We start from the raw sequence: 23,799 nt of genomic DNA, 5'->3' as shown, positions 1-23,799 counted from the left end.
TGGAGAGTCCGATTGATGAGATTAAGGTATCCAAACGAAGATCGTTGAAAGAACTTTCCATCAAACCCAAAATCACCAAAATCAGAGTCCATTTGAGGGGTCAACATGGACCAGTTGGGTGGGACTAGTTGACCGCCCCAACCCCCCACCAATTTTCCAGCTTTGGGGCAGAATCGGGTTTTTACTGTTTAAAACCCTATTTTGAGTTCCTATTCTCTCATATTCACATTTTACAATGCTTGTGCAAGGCTGTGACTAAAAGAGGAAGAGAAACCAAGGGAAGGCAGGGATTCTAATCATTCAGAAGTGTGTCGGCACCCAAATCATAGTGAAATCGTTAGAAAATGTGAGAATCCTTAAACTCTCTTCTTTAAGCTTGGTTTTGTGAGGTGTTATTCACAATAAATGATAGATTTGGGTAGTTAATGCATGTTAGGTCTATTGAATGCTTGTGTTTAGTTATATTTATGTTTCTCATTGTTTTAGAAGTAGTTTGTGCAAATCCTTGTGAATGATTTCTCGTTTTGACTCTCTAAGACGCCCGCGGGCGATTCACAGAGCCAAATTTGGGGCTTTTTGATCTAGAACGAATTAGATCAAATTGAAGGTACCATTAGGACCCTATTGCTGCCAATTAGACATTCCCAAAGTTTTGTTTCGATTCGACTTCAAATCGATGGTGAAATATTGATTTTCGCCGAAACTAGGTTGAGAATGGCGGGTCTGAACCTAGTTGACATATTAGGCTTTTGTTGGGTGATTTTGGGAACTCTATTAAAACCCAATTGATTTCTAATTTATGTCTATTAATCTTCATATATGATTAGGTTTATTTTGATTATAATCACCGAATCGTGAGTGTGACTTTGTGGAACTTTGGATAGCTTATACTAACTAGAAATGTGAGAAATATACTTAACCTTATCTTGCATGTTTAATTATGTTAATTAATTCATTATTGATATCTTGCCTTGATTTAGCATTTATTATCTTGTGATTATGTGTGGGACTTTAGACGAATGAAAGGTAAGAAAATATGTTTACTTCTATTTTTTAATATTCTTTGAATGGTGATATGAGAATGTATGAGATGGATGAGATTGGATGGATTGAGTTTTTCTTTTATATTTTAAATATTAAATTATTGATATCAACATATATGGATGATGTTGATAGATTACTCCTTTTATTTTATGCTGCTAATTAGGGTTGTGGGTTCGTCCATTACCCTAGTGACCTTATGTGATTGCCTAGATTGTGATTGGGGAATGAGGAATGCCTTTTTGGCATTTCTATCATTGGACACCAGAGGAGGTGGTATGGGACGCATTCCTATGGTGCCCCTTGGTGCTTTCCCTGATTACTGGTTGACATACCTAGGGCAATGTCTAGACGTGTTTGGCTAGGTGACCTCATGAGTACTACTACCCTTCCGGCAGGGGTATTGAAGCCGGTTAACCCGTGATTTTAGTGGTTGGGTCCTGAGTGTCAAGCAAACCCATTATCATCATAGAGAGGTAGGGTTGCATACAATAAATAAGGGCTCCTGGGCGCTCAATGTCACATCCACCCAGCCGGTACCCTATCTGGCATACACGAGTGTGTGATCCATAGTCCACAAGATCCAGTATCGAGTAAATCAACCTCCCACATTCACAATAATATAATCAAGAACAGGACTAAATCAAGGTTAACAATATTATTCAAATGAATCAAAGTAAAGTAACGAGATAATCATCAGTGCGGAAATGATACCAATAGATATATAAAATCAAATGTAGAGTGAGGCGGAATCTCACTCCACGAGTACAGCGGAATGTAGATCGAAAGTCAAAGGAAATTACAACTGGTTCTGATAAGAAGAAAGATAAAATCAAACTAAACTAAAGTCTAATCTACTTTGTAAAGAACGTCTTCATAAACATAGACTTCATCAATCACGCTCAAATGCTCCCACTCCACAGTAGGGCTAATCTTGGTAACAAGTAAGACCACTCGAGAAATCCTCAATGTAATCTTCATAGTTGCCAACACCTTGCGTGTTGTACGCTTCTTCATCTTGCGCTTCTTCATATTGGCCTTCATAGTCATCAATGCCTGTAGAATAGTCTAACAAAAGATATTGTACAAAAGGAGTGAGTTTCAAAAGAAACCCAGTAAGGCAAGTAATTCCATAATAGCATAAATAACATGATAACATAAGCAAAGCATAATGTGATATGATATGAGATAGACAATGCATGTATGAATCTAACTCTATGTATGCTGGTCTCTATAGGCAGACATGCTTTAAGTCATAGCACCATACTTCTTTGGGTAGGTCTCAATTCACTCATCCTCGGTTGGCAAAGGGTCCTTCATCCCTCTCGGACAATCCATGGCTGGGGGTTAAGTCACCTCTCTCTCACATCACCATTTGGTCTAATTATTGGCGCATGTCAGGGTTAAACCTAGCCAAATGCAAGTCATCTACTTAGTTACATCAACTCAGATCCAGATGCGTCCATTCCTCCCCTCTCGGGATCCTTCACACTAGAGTCAGCGTATCCGACTCTCTCAAATACTGACTCATCAACCCTATAGGTCATCCACATATAATAAACGGGAAGCTCTCATGTCCTCTCACGGGTTGGTTACCGGTCTTGAACGCCCATGAGCCCAAGTCTATCCATATGTAACTCTACCCATAAATGGCCCCCACAATGTGATTCATATCCCCTCACGGGTTGGTTACCGATTTTGAGCGCCCATAAATCCCCATTGCTACCACGGGTCATTCGGTCTCAATACCCTTCCGAATCGGGTCTGATATAACATGGAATATCCTAGCCAAACACTGCTAGACAAGTCCTAGGTATGACAACCAATAATCCGGGAAAGTGTCAAAGGGCAACATTGGAATATCCCATACTATTCCCAATGATGTCCAAGGACAGAAATGTCAAAAGGACATTCCCCAATCCCAAATCATACCTAAACAATCACAATCATAATTCAGTCATATCATCCACGACAGATATCTCATCAAATAGAAGAGTATAATAAGACAAGATTAAATGAATAAGCAACATACATGAATAAGTATTCATACATGATCCAAGAACATAAAGTAAATAAGGAAATTAGATCCTACTATACTTACAACATTCATATCATAATAGAAACTAACATAAGAGTAGTAAATCTAAGTAGTTCCCAAATTAGAAACTAAATCTATGCAATCTATGTTAATATGGTAACAACTTTCCTTACCTTAAATAGATTCGAATATATTCTGGACGGACAAGAGGATGAATCCAAAGTTAGCAAACAAACCCTAGAATAACATCATACAGTCATTAGGAAGTAGTCCTAAAAGAATGAGCATCAATCGAATTGAAACGGACGAAGAAATCCAATTCTGTCATTGCGGGTTGATTGGCTGGGTTGACTGAGTCAGTTGATTGGCTGGGTTGATTGAGTCAGTCGACCCAGGCAGTCTGCCCAAGAGCAAATCCGAATTCAAAAATAGGATCTTGATCCGAAACCTATGCTATACAATCTGGAATGCTACGAAACTTGAAGAGAATGTCTAACACAGTAGTCTAAGACTAAAAAGCATAATTTAGACATCAAACAACGATTAAAACCATTACTTACTAATTTGAAATCATAGTTTCTATTTTGGTAAAAATCATGGTTTTCATTGGAAACATGCTATGAATGAAAGAGATGAACTAGAGATGATAAGGTCTCATTCTAGTACAAGAACACAGTAGAGCCGAGGTATGAATAATCATGGAGAGGCATCTACAATGCTAGAATAAATCAAAATAAGAATATGATCACAGTTTAAGAAGAAATCATAAAAATCATATTAAGAATGAATAAGATGATCATGGCATAAGAGAATGAAAAGAGATTGTAAAGATATGACTACAAGGTTGCAGCATTTTCATCATAATCTCAGTTCCGAGATGAGAGTGATCATGGAAAGAATGAATCAATAACACAAAAGATTGAATACTAACCTTTGATTGAAGAACAAGAGAGAGGATTTGCAAGATTGCAAGATTAGGTCTTCTTCTACACTTTTGGAGGCTTGGAGATGAGTTCCCTTCGTTCTCTAAGTGTTTTGGAGGCTAGGGATATTAAAATTACGAAGTCATGGGGTATATATAGCAATATAACCTAAACAGAAGATTCTACTCGAGTTTAGCATCTCTGGGTCAATTGGCTGGGTAGCCTGGCCCAGTCGACCCAAGCAGTCGACCCAGGCAGACAGCAAAGCCAAGATCAGGGATTTGAGGGCCTTCCACTACTCAGAATCAAACGAAACTTTAAACACATATTCTATAACTTACCTAGCATGGGAAAATGACTTTAAATCATATCCCACCAAGCTCTAAGGTCATCAACCAATCTTCTCTTCATCAAGGCATAGTCTCTTTTCTATATCCAACACTGTCTTCAAGTATGGGGCATCATCTTCAATCTCCATAGGTTCGGAGTCAAACACTATATCTTCTACTGATTTGGCCCATAGTTGACTTTCACTTCTACTTCGGGTCTTCGGACCCACAGACAAAAGAGTATCCGGGTTAAGGTTAGGGCCGGGTTTCACACTCAAGACCGGTAACCAACCCGTGAGAGGACATGGAGAGCATCATGTCTATTATATGTGAATGACCGCTGGGTTAAGAAATGGGGTCCAACAGATGCCTCCCATTGAGGATTCCATTCATAGGTGGGAAGTTATCGAACCAAAAGGGCACTAGGCATGAGGGGAGATATCTGGACCATATGTAGTACGAGACCGTATGACTTTGCATTAGGGCTAGCATTATCCTTGACACGCGCCAAATCTCATACCAAACGGTGATGTGAGAGAGTGGTGACCTATACCCAACCATGGCTTGACAAGACTTTACCCAACAACTGTGGAGAACCCAATAGACGTCTTTTGTTGAGGGGTAGTGATTGAGACCACCCAAAGGAGATTGGTGTATAAACTTAATGCGTGTCTACCATAGAGACTTCATGATACAGTTAGGAGCATAATATCATTGTAACAACCCTCGTATTTCTAACCTGGGATCCGTATTGCAGGTCCGAGAACCCGAAGGTCTAGTCGGGTAAATTTGTGGAGTGTTCGGATAGAAATCCATGATCCATACCCTGAACCCATGGATCTGGATTCTCTTGATGAAGAGCCTGCCTTGCTTGGTAGTTGGACTTCTGGAAGGCAAGTGATTTTTGGAGATGTCCGGAATGAAGGTAAGACCTCCCCCATGTCTTCATTAGGGTTAGGTTGTACTTGGACATCAACCCCCTGAGCAAAGCACCCTTATATAGCAATATACTTGGGGGTGGTTGCTAGTGGCGGTTGATTAAACCAAGCGACTACCTGGTCCTGGTTGCGGGGTTTTGCCCTATCTTGCCCCCAGACTTCTATAAATATTAACCCTCACCTATTTTACGAATATTATATTCGGGATTACTGTTTTTGGAGGTTAGACGGTTGTGGAGACGTGCTGGAAGCAGATCTGGAAGTCTTTGTTAGAGTCCCAGAAGGTTCTACTGTCCTTCATAGTTGATCTGGTTGAGGTAAGTGATCCATTGTTCACTCATACTTCACCACTTGCTATGATAAAAGTAGATTAGTGTTTCCCTTTGGTTGTTTTTTATCCTTCTATTGCACTGCCTACCTTTTTGATGATCTTGGTGAGATCAGATCCGAAAACGAAACCTTGCTTTCTTGAAAAGGGCTGATCTACTCAAGAGGGAGGATTCTGGATAACCAATTTGATGTCTTTGGTTAGGTTTAGTATCACCCGTGGTTATGGCAGTGATAGATTTGAGATTCGAACTATGATCATTCAAAATTCGGATTGAAATTGGATGATCAAAAGCCTGAGTTTCGGATTGAAAACTCTCTATTTTTGGGGCGGTCACTAGTGGCGGTCGCTCAACTTAAGCAACCGGCTGGTTTCCAGTGACCAAATGACTTTTGGTTTTGATCCGATTTGATTAATTCGACTTACCTTATTGTAACCCTGTATATAGGTGTGCTCTGTTTCAAATAGAAGTCTTATAATTGTTTCTAGATTGCAAGTTAGAGGAATTCTGCATAATTACAAGTAAGGACATACAATCCTATCTTTATAAAATGACTTAAACATGCTAGTCCAGTGTTTGTTATTACTGTTCTTTCATTTCATATGCTACTATAACCTTGTTTAGCATGTTGATCTTATGATATGCTTGCTATTTGGACTGTCTTTACTTATACTTTGTTGATCATGAATGTGTTTTGCTGATGTTGGTTGGTTTGTGGTTTTGATGGAAGGGGTGTTCCATTGGATATTCTAGCTTGGGATATCAAAGGGTTGTGGTATGGGACACATGCTCGCCGATGTCTCTAGCACTATCATAACTACTGGATGACATACCTAGGTAGAGTCTAGAGTTGCATGGCTAGGTACCCCACATGCTACTACCCTTTCGGTAGGGGAATTGAAGCCGGATGACCCATGATGACAGTGATGTGACGGTGGTCCACTATTGGTCATATAAATGGTAGGGTTGCATATGTTAGGGTTGGGCTCATGGACGTCCAAGGAACGAAACGGGTGTCATGAGGAGTCATGAGAGCATTCCGCCCCAACAATATGTGGATGATCATAGGGTTATGGAATGAAGTCCAATAGCGGTGACCAGTTCTTGAGGGTTCTCATTCCTAGGTTGCGAAGGATACTGAACCGAGTTGGTTGGTGCCATAGGGGATGTATCTGGATTTCATTTAGTATGTTACCATTATGACCTGTATTGGATTAGAAACCCTAACATGCGCCAGTACTCATGCCAATGGTCGGGGTGAGAGAGTGTTGACTTAACCCTAGCCATGGTTTGAGAGCCAGGTGTGGATTTTCCATTCTACCCAGGATACCTACAAAGGTAACCAGTCCTTGTCGGAACAGAGTGACTAGGCCTACCCAGAGGAGGGCTAGTGTATATTTTAAAGCATGTCAATTGTTAGAGACTTGCATGGTTAGATCTTAGCGGTATTCATATTTTGCACTCATACATATCATTTATGCATTTCTGATTGGTTTGACATATGGATGGGGATCATTGTTTGTTCTTAATGAGTTCTCCAGAACTCATTCCTTTATTTGTCTATGTTCTATTAACTTGTACAGATGGAGGAAATGCGCAAGAAGATGGAATGGTTTCCTATGAAGGAACCTTCCCATATGAAGAAGATGTGGCATCGACAATGGGAAATGGAGATAGCCTGTGCGGGAGCTCCTGCGAGTACATGGAATGCGCTTATAGCACCCATTGATGGGTGGAGGAGACAGGTTGCTAGGCAGTTTGCACATCGTCTGGAGGAGAATTGGAGAACCCCTCATCTTGATAAACTTGAGTCTAAGTTTTTAGTTTTAGAGAAGGAAACTGGAAAAAAATCATATAACTCTTTTTGATTGCTTCTGCTAAACTCATTTACATTTTGATTATTTATTCTTTCCTTTATTATTTTATTGGAGTATTTGGATTCCTGTAATTCTTTTATTTAATTATTGAACCTTTTCTGCTCGTGATTGTCTTTACTTGCATTTATTATTATTGATAGACTAGAATCGTGGATCCTATGACGGATCACTCCCACGGGTTGTCGAGCGGGTAACCGAGACCAGCGGGTGGGGTGTGACAATCATAATCATTCATATATCATATCATTATCATTAATTACATTATCGACATTCATGTTATATGTGTGGTGTGGAATCTTGTGAACGAATGCATGATATGATGTTGAGTTGACCTCACTGAGTTTTGTTGAACTCATTCATTTTTATGTCTGTTTCTATTAGAATATACTGCAGGTTATGAGGACTCTTCCCAAGTGGAGGATTCGTCGTCGATAGACTTTCTCGAGGGAGCAACTGAAGAAGATGTAGACTCGCATGGAGCTTCATGCCAGCGTCAAGATTGTTCTTATGGGGTGATTCCATTAGAGAATTAGTCTAGTTTATTTTCCGCTGCGAAGAAAGATATCCTCTTTTCTTTTCAAAACTTTGATAGTATACCTTTTGATTTGAAGTAATGGATGTTTGTAATCATTATTTTAAATTTGATAACTTTATATTTGAAACTTGATTTATTCTTGTTCATTTGATTTTACTATATCACATGTTGTATGGAGTTGTCACTGAACCTAGGTCTTGCGGTGTATCACCCCCACGGGTATTCAGGTATGATCGAATCCGACTGGGTGGGGTGTGACAGAAGTGGTATCAGAGCCTTGGTTCATACAAGTCCTAACTCTATATCAAATAGAAGTGAATAATAGGCTCAACATGAACTTAGAAAATTCATCTTAACAGTTGCATAATGAATTTAACTTGAATAAGATACAATAAGTATATAAGACACAAAGTCACAAATGCTATTAATTAAACAAAAGCATAAAGCACAATAAAGTATATGAAATATTAAAGTGCATAACTGATAAAATACTTAAGTTCTAAAATATTACAAACCCAATATCAAGTAAAAGAGCGTGGGCAAATACGCATAGTAAAATACAAAATATGTGTTCAAAACATAATAAGACCGAGTTGAGTAACCCGAGGAGTCAACGATAGTAGATTATACAACCAAGGTCACTAATGCCTGGGTGGTGGCGAAGGCATCTACTAACGAAAGAAGTTCTCTCAATTTTCTCCCTCAATTTCTCTGTGTTGGTGAGATCCACCCTGAAGTGTTTAAAGATACTAGTCAAGAGACGCCCGTACCTAAAGTGTGATACCTCAGAGTGTTGCATCCTTTGGATCACGGCACGTTGAATGATATATGTGAGACCAATGGGATATTCCACATATAAAGCGAAAATGGTATGTGGGGAGAGCTTACCTTTGGGTTTCGCGGAGAAAATGCCACCAAATATCGCATTCGAGTGTCGCATGTAGCTAGATCTAACTTAGACATGTAGTAGAACCCACCCAAAAGCAAAAGAGAGAGTGAGAAGAATGAAAAGATTGAAAAAAAATTGTGAAAATGTGCGATTTTTGGGGTGGGGGTCGTATAAAGTGACCCCCCAACCAGCCTAGGCGGTCGTATAAAAGGACCCCCAACCTGCTTGGGCTCACATGCACGCGCTGGCTGGGAGACTTGGCCAGTCAACCGGTCACCCAACTGGTCAACCGATTGGCCCTTCCTGGGTCACCTCTTCTTTTTGGGTTTCTGAGATCAGGGAACCCCCGGTCGAGTGGGCGGTCGAATGGGTGCAATCGGCCCAACCCCTCGGCCCCTAGAAAAGTGGTTTTTGGCCGTTTTTGAGCATTTCAAATGTGTCCAATTCATGTATATGATTCCAATGGTTGTTTTGCTTGGATTTAATGCAAGAGTTGGGTGTCTTGAGCTTGTGCATTTGTGGTTTGGGAAGACTATACTGGCGGCACTCCAAGCGAAGGAACTAGTGGGGGTACTAAACTTTGTTCTTCCATAGGAGAAAAGAAGGAAGAGAAGTCTATTGAAGACATTAAAGTAGTGAAGAACTTCAAGGATGTGTTCCCCGATGAATTACCCGGAATACCCCTAGAAAGAGAGTTGGAATTTTCCATTGAACTAGTACCTAAAGCTACACATGTGTCCAAAGCTCCATACAGGATGACACCCATGGAGCTGAAAGAGCTTCAAGACCAACTAAATGAGTTACTAGACAGAGGTTTCATCAAACCTAGTGTATCTCCTTGGGGAGTTCCAGTGTTATTCGTGAAGAAGAAGGATGGAAGCACGAGGATGTGTATCCATTATAGAGAGTTGAACAAGCTCACCATCAAGAATAAGTATCCTCTACCGAGAATTGATGGAATTTGTAAGGCCGAATGGCATCACTTGTGTCACATCCCGCCCTAAATCCACCAAGGGGGTACCCTATCTGGATTACCCGGGGAGTGAATCACAGTCCCGCCGATCAAGTTTAGGAACGATCATAGTCACTTAGCACAATAATATAATCAAAAGCAAGAACAATTCTTTGTATTCAAATAATTTAATAATAAAAGTCTAGAAAAGATCTCAGAAAGTTTCACAAATAATATCAGAGTGCGGAAATTATACAAATAGGACAAATTGTCAAAGTGTGAAAAGGAGGGAGGAAACCCATCCTATAATAATAGCGGAAGGTAGATCGACTAAAATTAAGGGTTGCAATCGGTTCCCAACATGACAAGGGAACAGACTAAACTACGGTCTCAACAAATTAACTAAAAGGTTAAAAAGAAAATGGGACGATATCCCAACACTAGCACACAAGTGCAAAGGCCGAAATGCTCCAGATAAGTCCCAATCTCGGACTACTGGTCTTTATCAACTTGTACACCGTGACCAGTGGGGTACGGGTCATCAACTTGTTCTTCAGAGTGTTGACCATCATAGTCAACAGTGGTGGTACCTGCAGTAGAGTCTAACAAAAATGTTGCAAAAAAGAGTGAGCTCAAAAGAACTCAGCAAGGCAGGTTATTCCACAATAACATAGATACATGATACAAAACATAGCATGATGCAATATGATATGAAACACATGATGCGATTATGATTCTAACTCTATGTATGCTAGTCTCTATGGTAGACATGCTTTAAGTCATAGCACCATACTTCTTTGGGTTGTCAGTCACTCCCCCTCAATCATACAAGATATCTTGGGTCTGCCAAGGAAATTCGGTAAAGTCATCTAAAAAACCGTGGTAGGGGAATCTGTCACCACTCTCTCACATCACCGTTTGGTATAAGTTCTAGTGCATGTCACAATAAAGCCTAGCCCAATGCAAGTAATCTACTCAGTAGTATCAAGTCAAATCCAGATACGTCCATTCCTCGCCCCCGGCGATCCTTTCCGGTATCCTTCACACTAGAGTCAGCGTAATCCCGGATTACGGACTCATCAACCCTATTGGTCCTCCACAAATTGTAAACGGGAAGCTCTCACGTCCTCTCACGGATTGTTTACCGGTCTTGAGCGCCTGTGAGCCCAAGTCTAGCCATTTGCAACCCTACCAATAAATGGCCCCTTTCGGGTATCCGTAGCATGGTTTATGTCCCATACCGGATTGGTTACTGGCCTAGAGCGCCCATCAAATGCACTACCACGGGTCGTTCGATCTCAATACCCTTCTGATTCAGGTCTGATACAACAGGGACAAACCTAGCCAACCAACTAGACAGTCCTATGTATGTCATCCAATAACCCGGGAGAGTGTCGATAGGCACCATCGGAGAACATCCCATACTATTCCCTCCGATGCCTAAGGACAGAAGTGTCAATACACTCCCAAATCCCAAGTTATACGTAAGCAATCACATATTCAAGTTCATCACCTTTCATGCATCCAATAGATCTTATCATAAAAGTTAAATCATGATATTGAAATGAATCATCATAGACATAAGTAAACAAGAATAGTAATGTAACATGACAAGAGTATAAAGATTTCAATACTATTGTTCTAACATATATAACAGTCTTATAAAGATCTAAAAGTAATCAAGAGATTCTATTCATAAACAAGAACATAAATCATAAGTTGGTGATCTATATGTTTATGGAGATAACCATCCTTACCTTGGGTTGAACTGATGATGAATTGAGAATACCAAGAAATAGCCCAAAAGGATTGTTAAGACCCTAAACAAACATCAATAATAAGTTAGAGAAGAAATTGGGAAGATCAGATATTAATTGGATCAAAACTGGCCAAGGTTGCTGTCAACAACAACTTTGGTCGATGTTCTTGGTCGATGGTATCGACCAAAAGGATCGACCAAAAATCTCTTCGGGACAGAATAGTGGATTTTGGGGGTTTTCATCCGAAATTGGTTTTCCGGTGTTCGGATCAATCTGAAACTTGGAGGAATGCTTAATAACAGTAGTAGGACACTATAAGTCAAGAAATTTACCCAATCCAATGGTCCAAACAAAAAGCCCCAAATTGAGCTAACAAGTTCAAGTGACAAACATCATGGCATGAGTTGGGATTGATTGCATTGACATGGAAATGGCATGTAATAGCTAGGGGAACTAATAGAATTTTGATTGTAATCATATAGTAGTGATAAACATGAACATAGCATACCCTACAACTCAGTTTGGTACAAAATGGCATGATGTTAATAGAAAAATTAAGGAATACATATGCTAGGCATGAGATGGAGGCATAGCATCAATGGATGGTTAAGAAGATCATAGGTTAATCATGTGTAGACACTTGGAGTGGTGGTTGCAAGGTTGCAGCACCATTTCCAATGTTTCACCAACAAGATAGGGATAGAAAAGAATAGAAAATGGTAGGATAGAGAGTGGAATGGTGATTCATACCTTGGTGTGGAAGATGTAGACAAGAATCAATAGTAAACAATGAGTTTTTGATGAGGTGCCCTTCACATTAGCCAAGGAGTTGCTTTGGGAAGCACTCCCCACGATTTCAGGTGAGAAAATGATTGCAAAAGGGCTCAAGGCTCGAGGTTATAATAAATAGAATGGGAATATTCCATGGAATCCTTAACTTGGCAGACTGGGAAACTTTGGTCGATGGCATCGACCAAAAGGATCGACCAAAATGTTTCTCAGAAGAAAAACAGGTTTAGTCAGCAACTTCAAGTAGGGTTTTGAAAGGCTATACAAGGTCAATTTGAGTGAGGTTTTCTTCCACAATTCAATCAAGAAGTCTAGTTTCGGGGAATACCTTCGGATTGTGCACAGGAGGTCATTAGGTACATCAACTAGATTAATCTTCTCTGCTGTGCAGACTTTCCTTAAACACTGACAATGCATTTAAGCAAGGGGTATCATCATCAATGTCCATAGGCTCAGTCTCCAAATCATGATCATCAATCAGAATGGTCTACAAGTCTCTTTTCCCCCACTTCGGGTCTTCGGACCTAAAAACATAACAGATTCCGGACAAGGCCAAGGTTAGGATAAGGCCAAATATTACAGGTCTACCCTAAAGGAAAGGTCTGGCATGACTTCTTAAGGCTTTCAAAGATAATAACACTAAAATCAAAGTCCAACTTTAAGGTCTAATATCAAACAAGTCTTTCTTCACCCAAAACAAATAGGGTGTCCTGGTCTAGGTTTGGGCTGGATGTCACAACTTGGACACCTGGCTGATGCACCAGCCGCTTTCATGGATTTGATGAATAGGATATTTCATGATGTCTTAGATAAATTTATCATAGTTTTCATTGATGACATCTTGATTTATTCTAAGGATGAGAAAGAGCATGTCGAACACTTGAGGTTTGCTTTGCAATGGTTGAGAGAAAAGAAGTTACATGCAAAGTTTTCCAAGTGTGAGTTTTGGCTTTCACAAGTAGTGTTCTTGGGTCATGTTGTATCTACAGATGGAATCAAAGCGGACCCAGATTAGGTCAAGGCAGTGGCAGACTGGGATCAACCCAAGTTAGTTATTGAACACTTGGATTCTCCCACTTGGAACCAATCCAAGATATTAATAATAATTAAACAACAAGAATTCGGGAGGAACAAAGAAATGTGGGAACCGGCTCTTGATGCCAATATTGGTTCCTCTCATTAATGAGAGATAGTTTGACATTCAGATTTATCATTCTACAAAAGAGAGGATAGAATCTTACATGGATACACTAATCCCAAAATAAAAAACTGCAGCAGAAGAAAAGAGAGGATCCACGTAGTCATTCCTCCACAAAATCCGTCACCAGTAAATCCTTAATCATGTGGAAAGAGGATAGATCCACAACCCAAATACCTTCGTGGATTTATTGGTAAAAAATGTGAGATTTAATCAAGGAAGAAGTAAACCTCCAAAGATCTGTGTTTCTCCCTTTTGTTCTTGCTTTTCTTGGAGAGAGGGAGAATTTGAGTCCTACGAATCCTGTATCTCACTTGTGAGAAAGTGGGACGGTCTCTACCAAATATATCCCTTATATTGTAACCATCTAATAATGCAATTCCATAATTGCCCTTGAGCATAATTAAAATTCCCAACAGTCTGTTGTGACTAAAATATCCACTTCTGGTTTATATCGGTCTAATCAGGTTTGACCGGATTCAGTTGATGAGATGAAGGAACCTATGGGTCCGCCCGAAATTATAAAGAAGAGATGATCAACACCATCCAATCAGGAGTGATGATCCAACGGTCATGATTGAAAGTTATTATGAGCGGGAAAGTTTATATAAAGGGAAAAGGAGGATTCGTAAAGGGAGGTAAGTCTCTGAAATCAACCTGAACACTGATACTTTCTGATTGTACTCCATTAGAACACCTCAGAAGCTTTTTTCGAGCTCAGGAGCATCATCTTCACCATTTTGACTAGACCGTCGAAGACACGACGCCGATCAAGACGATCGGCTCTGTTTCTCACTGGTGTTCTATTTTCAGGAGCAGGAAGTTGATTGACTAAGGAGCAAACTAGATCGATCTAGATCTGAGGAGTTCGGTGCGAAAGCAGCGGTTCGAGGCTATTGGCAATTTTAGTACCAACATTTTGGCGACGTCTGTGGGAAGAGGAACTTGAACAAGTTCAAGGTGGAAGTTATGGCTCAATCACCTGAGCAAGAGGAGGTATTACCGACTGAAATGGCAGAAACAAGCCAGAGGAAACCAAGGAGAGTAAATCCAAAAAGGAGGACAAGAGAAGCGGTTCCAACACTACAAATTCCAACGATGCAGACTCGGCAGAGATAGAGAATGACTGAAGATCGCTCACCTCATCCTACTGAGATGTTTGAAAGACAGGAGAAGCAACTCGCAGATACGTTGACGGCATCTCATTTGGAGCTGGATCAAAATCAAATTACTGAACGATTCGAAAGTATGCAGCATCAAATACTAGAAACTCAAAATCTGATGAGGACATTTATCAAGCAAATTGGAATTCATCCAGAAGGGAGAGTTCCGATCTCGCCAACTAGAAGATCTCGAACTCTTTCTCGAGCTGAGGCGATCTCTGTTCCGAATCCTCAAATTCAAAGGTCAAGAGAAGGCCAAAGAAGATCAATTCTCAAAGAAGGATCAGGAGAAAGTGCAGATCCAAATTATATTCCTCTGGGAATCGAAGATCAAGGATCATCCAAGGACGATCAATTAAGCCACATTCAAAGTAAAAAGAGTAGAAGTCTTGGAGATCGGGGAGATAAAAGAGAAACAAGGTCAGAAGATAGCAAATCTGAAGTTCACGGATCAGAAATCAGTATAAGATTTCGTATCCTGGACGATCAAATTCAGCGATTGACGAACAAGGATAATGGAGAAAAAGTGGAAGAAGCGATGAATCAAAATCCATTTTCTAAAGATATCATGTCAGCACCACTGCCTTGCAATTTTAAGCTCTCGGTATTCACAATGTATGATGGAAGCACAGATCCGATGGAGCATCTGGCTCAATTCAATTTCGTTATGATGCTGGCAAGTAATTTTGATGTTTTAAAGTGTCGATCCTTTCCGTCTTCATTGAAAGGTTCTGCAACGACCTGGTTCTTCAGTTTATTACCAGATTCTATTAAATATTTCAGAGATCTGACAAAAATATTCTTGTCGAGATTCCAAAGTAGTATGAAGAGTAGTAAAACTGTGGATAATTTGGCTGCAATTCGCCAAAAATCAGGAGAATCAGTTCAAAGTTATATGAAAAGATTCAATCAAGAATCAATGCAGATAAATAATTTAAATGAAGCAGTAGCATACGATGCTATGTTCAGAGGTCTAACGGATGATCATTTGTTAGAATTCCTGATCATGAACAAATCGGCCAACATTGCATAGTTGACAACTCGTTGTAATCAGTATGCTAACATGAAAGACATCCTTCAGACGAGGAAGGAGACTGATGGCGATGGAGGCAAAAGGAAAGAAGATGGGGTCATGAGATCTGATCAGAGGGATCAAAGGAATAACAGAAATTTCCCGAGAAATGGGCCCTGATCGTCAATTCAAAAGGGATATTTCGAGGCCGTTTCAAGAAAATTACACTCCTTTTAATACTAAAAGGTCGGAGATTCTGATGCGAATTCAACATCAAGGGATTGTAAAATGGCCATTACCAATGATAGCAAAAGCAGATGAGAGGAATCCAAACAATTTTGCAGATATCACAGGGATCATGGTCATGATACTGATGATTGTAGAATTTTGAAAAATGAGATCGAACGATTAATCAGTCAGGGGAGACTGGATCACTATGTTCAAAGGAGAAATGGAGGTAATCGGAGAAATGTTGCTGATCAGCCAAGAAGATGGAATAATCAGCTACCAGCAATGGAGGATCAGGCGAAAGAAGATTTTCAATCTAACTCTCCAGATGAAAATGCTAAGCATTAGGAAAACCAGCAGGTTCAACGAAGCCAGTGTCCTATCATGACCATCCTGGGAAGTTTAGATTTGAATTCAATCTCAAAGTCTAAGGCACATGCTAGGTATGTAAATGCTGTCGAATCTCATGTTATTCCTAAAAGAATCAAAAAGATGAAAGAGATAGTCTTCACAGAGGAGGAGATGGATGGAATTCAAGAGCCACATGATGATGCTATTTTGATAGTCATTGAGGTGGCAAACAGGGATATTCACAAAGTTCTAGTCAATACGGGGTCTTCTGTAGACATCATGTCTTATGAAGCCTTTCAACGGTTGAAGATGGATACGGTCAAGATAAAACCTTTTGGGACAAGATTATTTGGATTTTCTGGAGAATCTACTTCGGTAGAGGGAACTGTGGAATTAACAATCACATTGGGAACGCATCCACAGACAGTAACTACGGTTACTAAATTCTTGTTGATAAAGAATCTGTCGACCTACAATATAATTTTGGGAAGACCAACATTGAATGCTGTTGGGGCTGTAGTTTCGACGAGGCATTTAAAAGTGAAATTCCCAACTGAAGGAGGTATTGGAGAATGCAAGTCTGATCAGAGAACGTCGAGGCAAAGCTATACAACTTTTTTGAAAGATTCAAAGGCACAAGGTAAAGCTCTTGCTCTTACTGTGGAGGTCATGGATAATAGGGATGAAGAAAAAATTCAAAGAGGTGAACCAGTAGAAAAGCTGGAGAAAATTTGTTTCGACCTTGAAAATCCAGACAGGGGAACCATGATCGGAGCTGATCAGAGCAATCAAGACAAGGACCAGTTAAAAGAATTTCTTCGGCAAAATGCAGATGTCTTTGCTTGGTCAGCACAGGATATGCCAGGCTTAAGCAGAGAAGTGGTAGAACATTGTCTCTGGATAGATAAAGCTATCAAACCGGTGAAACAAAGGCGGAGGAATTTCTCGTTAGAAAAGCATGATGCGATCAAGATTGAAGTGGAAAAGCTCCGAAAATCTAAGTTTATTGAACAAATTGAATGTCCTCAATGGCTGGCGAATGTTGTAATGGTGAAGAAGCATAATGGCAAATGGCGAATGTGCGTAGATTATACTGATTTGAACAAGGCATGTCCTAAGGATTGTTATCCTTTGCCACGAATTGATCAGTTGATCGATGCCACATCAGGTCAACAAATGTTAAGCTTTATGGATGCTTATTTTGGTTATAATCAAATCCTAATGAAAAAGGAGGATCAACCCCATACATCATTCATGACAAACTGAGAAAGCTATTGATATAAGGTTATGCCTTTCGGATTAAAAAATGCTGGTGCAACATATCAAAGGGCAATGAATAAGTTGTTTGCTGATCAGATTGGAAGAAATATGGAGGTTTATGTAGATGATCTTCTTGTAAAAAGTCAATTCATATCTGATCATCTCACTGATCTAAGGGAGTGCTTTGATGTACTCTGAAGGAACAGAATGAGACTCAACCCTGAAAAGTGTGCATTTGGAGTTTCATCTGGTAAATTCCTTGGTTATATGGTTACACATAGGGGGATTGAGGCAAATCCAGAAAAAATCAGGGCCATCTTGAATATGACAAAGCCCCCAGCAGTGTAAAGGAGATCCAAAGTTTAACCGGACGAGTGGCGGCATTGAGCAGATTTATATCAAAATCAGGAGATAAATGTGCACCATTCTTCAAAGCGTTAAAAAATCTAAATGCACTTAACGAATTCAAATGGTCAGAAGATTGTCAAGGTTCATTTGAAGAATTTAAAAGGAGGCTGATCAGTCCACCAGTTCTGTCCCGACCAAAGCCAGGAGAGGTCTTGCAGATATATTTATCTTCTTCGAAGGCGGCAGTGAGCGCAGTATTAATTCGAGAAGAAGGTACTATCCAAAATCCTATCTACTTTGTAAGTCATACATTGTTAGATGCAGAGTCTAGATATCCAGAATTTGAAAAACAGACTTTTGCTTTGATAATAGTGGCCAGAAAGCTTAGGCCCTATTTTCAAGCTCATCCAATTATTGTTCTTACTAACTGGCCTTTAAAGAAAATATTACATAAGCCTGATATGGCGGGGAGAATGGTATCATGGGCAGTAGAGTTGACTGAACATGATATAGATTATAAACCCAGAACTGCGATGAAGGCACGGTGTTGGCGGATTTTATTGTCCGAGAGTATTTCACTACCAGAGGAAGAAAAAGATCCCAATGAAATGTCTACTGGGTGGACTCTACATGTAGATGGATCAAGTCATTCTCAGGGATCAAGAGCAGGCGTGATTTTACAAAGTCTGTTCGGATTTGTAATTCGGAATGCACTTCGATTTAATTTTCATGCTTCAAACAATGAAGTAGAGTATGAAGCTCTCATTGCAGGATTGCGACTGGCCAGATCCCTCTGTGTGCAAAACATTGAAGTAAGAAGTGATTCTGAGCTGGTGCTTTGCCAAGTTATAGGAGTGTATGATGCGAAGGATGATCGGATGATCAGTTATCTTAAGAAGGTGTTGGAATGTAAAGGATGGTTTTCACAATTCTCGATTATAAGAATATCTTGAAATCAAAATAATGAGGCAGATTCTCTGGCGAAATTAGCATCTGCAAAGTCTACTTCTTTACCACATGCTGTATATATTGAGGAACTGGATATCCCAGCATATTCAGAGCTAGAGATTATGGAAATTGATGCAGAAATATCTTGGATGGGTCCTATTATACAGTATCTTAAAGAAGGTATTCTTCTTGAGGATAGAGAAAAGGCCAAAACTGTGAAAAGAAGAGCTGCCAAGTTTATTCTAAAGAATGAACTGTTATATAAAAGAATAGTTTCTGGACCACTTTTGAAATGTTTGGGACCATCTAATGCACAATATGCTTTGGCAGAGGTCCATGAAGGAATTTGTGGAAGTCATTTAGGCGGGAAGGCTTTGGCTTATAAAGTTCTAAGACAAGGATTCTATTGGCCACGCATGCAATCTGAAGCAATTGAGTATGTAAGGAGATGTCATCAATGTCAAATTCATGCACCAATTCAAAGCCAGCTGGCGGAACAACTGACATCAATACTCAATCCCGTTCCATTTGCAATGTGGGGGATGGATCTACTTGGTCCATTTCCTGTTACAACCGGAGGAAGGAAATTCGTGGTAGCTGCCATTGATTACTTCACAAAATGGGTGGAGGCAGAAGCCTTAGCCACAACCACCACAAATCAAATTGAAAAGTTTTTCAGAAACAATGTTATATTTAGATATGGTCTGCCGAAGCTTTTACTGACAGATCATGGAACTCAATTTGACAATGAAAGATTCAAGGAATTCTGTGCAGATTATCATATCGAATGCAAGAACTCTTATGTAGCATATCCTCAATGCAATGGTCAAATTGAAGTAAACAACATAACTCTTCAACAAGGAATAAAGAGGAGACTGGATGAGGCAAAAGCCTATGAATTGATGAATTACCTCATGTACTGTGGGCGTATAGGACTACAGTCAGGACACCAACAGGAGAAACACCTTTTAGGCTAGCATATGGGTCTGAGGCATTGGCTCCAGTGGAGGTTATGGTGGGATCAGACAGATCGGAAAGATTTGATCCGATGACTAATGAAGAAGGGTTGATGAAGAAGGGTTGAGGGCAAATCTTGAATTTTTAGATGAAGTTAGAGAGAGAGCTTTATATCGCGACATAGAATACCAAAGGAGAACAGCAGCGTATTATAATGCCTGTGTCAAACCAAAATCTTTTAGAGTGGGAGATTTGGTCTTGAGAAAGAAGTCAGCATCAGATCCAAGGAACTATGGAAAGATTTTTGCAAACTGGGAAGGACCATTTGTGGTGACAAAAACTGTAAGCAGAAATACATATTGGCTTAAGGATGCTTATGGGAGCTACTTGAAACGACCGTGGAATGTAATTCATCTCAAGAAGTATTATCAATAGAAAGGAAGCAGGATTTTCTGGTATTCTTGAAGAAATCATCTTATTAATCGTTGTCATCAAAAGATTCTTCTTCATTTAGTTTAAAAGATATTTTTGGCGGACCAACCTTCCGAGGTCTGATCATGCCTTTCAACGCTGATCCAGGGTCATTCCTTTCGAGGGTGATCCCGACTTTCCGAAGTCAGGCTCAAGTAGCCAGCCTTCCGAGGTCTGATCATGCCTTTCAACGCTGATCCAGGGTCATTCCTTCCGAGGGTGATCCCGACTTTCCGAAGTCAGGCTCAAGTAGCCAGCATTCCGAGGCAGCCTTCCGAGGTAGCCTTCTGAGGCCCGATTAAGCTAGCTGATCATGGATCATTCCTTCTGAGGGTGGTCTCAACTTTTCGTAAGTCAGGCTCAAGTAGCCAGCCTTCCGAGGCCCGGGTCATGCTTTCCGAAGCTGATCACGGATCATTCCTTCCGAGGGTGGTCCCGACTTTTTGTAAGTCAGGCTCATGTAGCCAGCCTTCCGAGGCCTGGTCATGCTTTCCGAAGCTGATCACGGATCATTCCTTCTGAGGGTGGTCCCGACTTTACGTAAGTTAGGCTCAAGTAGCCAGCCTTCCGAGGCTTGGTCATGCTAGCTTAATCATGAATCATTCCTTCCGAGGATGGTTCCGACTTTACGTAAGTCAGGCTCTAGTAGCTAGCTCTCCAAGGCAGCCTTTTGATTAAGTTTGATTAAGAGTAAAGGAGCTGATCAATAAAATTTCTCACAAAGTAGATTATATTGAAGATTCTAATCAAAGTTGCTGAAACTCTCTTCAACTATTGTCTAAGGACAGAAAGACTTCTGATCAACTATTGAGGCTCTCATCAGCAGTTTTCTCTGAAAGCATCTGATCAGTTATTAAGGCCTTCGTCAACTATATTCTCCTCAAAAATATTTCGTTGGAAGCTAACTAAGGGTATAGATCTGGTCAGAAGGATATATCTAATCAGATATACAACAGCCTGAGGATGGTGGTCATTTAATATCTGTGGTCAACATTATAAAGAATTTCTTCAAAGTATTATTTTATCAAAACCACAAGGAACAAAGGAAAAGAAAAGGAAATTCTATTGATATGAAAGATTGATAAAGTTGGTTAACAAAAAGGTAAATTGAAAAGCAAAAGAGAATGTTTTCTTAAATTTTTGAACTTGCAGGTGGATCATCATCTGCAGCAACTTCTTTATCATCTTGAGAGGGTGAGTCATCATCATCATCTTGATCGCTGGCAGAGTGATTATTGCCAGAACTGGAAGACTCATTGTTGTCATCATCATTATCATCCTCTGATGAACTATGTGAGTTCGGGTGTTTCAAATTCCTGAGATCAAAAAATTTTCTGGATGGGAGAAATTCTGGGCGCAGCAGCTTGAAATCTATGTTGGGGTGAACCTTGAGGATTTTTGAGAAGATTTGGTCAGAGCAGTCCTTTACCATACTCTTGCAAAATCCGAGGAAAGCTGGGTTATCTCCAACTTCCTTTATAGATGAGGTAACTGAACTGAGGACAATTTGATTTTCATGTTGTATTCTTTTCTTTTATAACTCAAATTGTCTTCTTTTTGTCTCCATATCTTCAAGTATAAAAGTTTTGTCTTTCAGAGTCTCATCTAAAAGAGCATGTAAACTTTCTTTCTCCTGTGAAATCAAACTCAAGGAAACTTTAAGATTATCTTTTTCTGCTGCAACCTCGTAGAGTCTCAATCCCAAACTATCATTTTGACTTTCCAAAGTAGACTTTTCTTGCAAAATTGAGTTAAAGGCTTTAACATGATATTCCTGAGCCAACTCCAAATTTGCATTCAGTTTTTCAATCTTTTTGAACTTTTCCAGAAGTTCATTCTTCTCTTTCTCAACATCTTTTGACCAGGCAAAGGCTCTGGTTAACTTTTCTTTGAAATCTTCTCTCTCAGCAGTAGCAATTCTGGCCCTTTCAAGGGCATTATCCTTTGACATCTCGAGCTGAAGAAGCTCATCCTTATGTTTCAAAATAGCATCCCTTAACATGGAAACCTCTTCCTGCAAATCAGTGCATAAATCAGAGCAGAGTTGATAGTCAGTTTGCAAATCATCTAGGTCATTGATCAAATCTATTCTCTGAATTCAGCGTCTGTCAGTTTTCTCTCAGAAGAGTTCAAACTTTTTCGAAGTTCTTGTACCTCATTAACCAGTTCAAAATTCCTCTTAATCAGACTGTCATTTTCCTGAGATAAAGTTTTTTCTCTTTCCAGTACTTCAGAAAAAGCATTGAAAGCAGCTCCAAAACATCTGTAGGTTAATCAATAAAGATCAAATGGAATAAATACATAAAATCAATAAAAAGTCAGTTTTAATGAAAAAAAATAGAGATTTGTTCCTTACTCCCATCCATGAGAGTAAAGTTCAGGGTCAGACATTTGAGCTGTTTCTCTCTTATCACAAGGAATCCTGCCCTTGGTTCCCCATTCTCTCGCAACCTCCCAATTATGGCTAGCTATATGGTTCTCTTTCAAAAGCCATCCAGGGTTGAAAGGATTTCCCGAATCAGCAACACTCTGGGTGTCATCTGGTTGATCAGGGACTGGTTGGAGATCGGCAATTTCAATTATATTTTGGGGATCTACATTCATGGCATCATCATTTGAGTCGACCTACATAACAAAATCCTCGGCCACAATATTTTCTTGATCTCCAAGACCAATCTGGGGATCAACTGTTACATGGGCTTCTTGGGGAGCAACTTCAGGGACTTCTTTAGGTGGGGGAACATTCTAATTGTTTTCTTCAGGAACAGGGGCTATATTGATGTCTGGAATGACATCATCCATAGCAGGATTTGATAAAGGTAAGGGAAAAGCAAAAGGTACATTCACAAAAGTACTTTCTTCAGCAACAATTTCCAAAGAAGGTTTGGAAACATCAACATTCACATCGCATAATTGATCAACAATTTCTTCAATAATATCCCTGCAGCATGAATGAGTATATCTTCAGCGATTTTCTTCAGATAATCAAGAGGGTAGTCAAAAATTTCCTTACCTTGACCTTCATCCTCAACCATCTTTTCTAGGAGAATTGAAGTGTCATGGGGTAACTCAGCTGATATGTTTGGCAGTATGTGTTCTCTATTTGCTTCAACATTAGTTTCAATGGCAGTAGGAATCTCTTCTGAAGGATTGTTTTCCTCAGTGGGGGCTTCAATGGGAGCAGAATTGGATTCTTTTCTTTTCTTTTTCCTGGAACCAGATAACCCCTGACCAGAAGTTGGGCTTGTAGACCGAAGTCTACATCTTAGGGTGTTGGAAGTTCTGGAGGTTCTCATCTTAGGACCAGGAGTTTTACGCCATGAGTTCTTCACAATTTGAACATCAAGGTTTTCTCTGACAGAACCTTTTGGCACCTGGTCAATTTTCTCCTGATCAGGGGAAGATTCCTTCTCAGGAGACTTTCTTTTTGAAGAACGGAGGGCAGTGTGCTTTCTTTTCTTTT

This window comes from Hakea prostrata, chromosome 4 (assembly GCF_041222555.1).
Source record: "Hakea prostrata isolate BN-2017 chromosome 4, UWA_Hpros_2, whole genome shotgun sequence".
In the NCBI taxonomy this organism is placed as follows: domain Eukaryota; kingdom Viridiplantae; phylum Streptophyta; class Magnoliopsida; order Proteales; family Proteaceae; genus Hakea; species Hakea prostrata.
The sequence above is the reverse complement of the archived record's forward strand: the minus strand, read 5'-3'. Positions refer to the sequence as shown.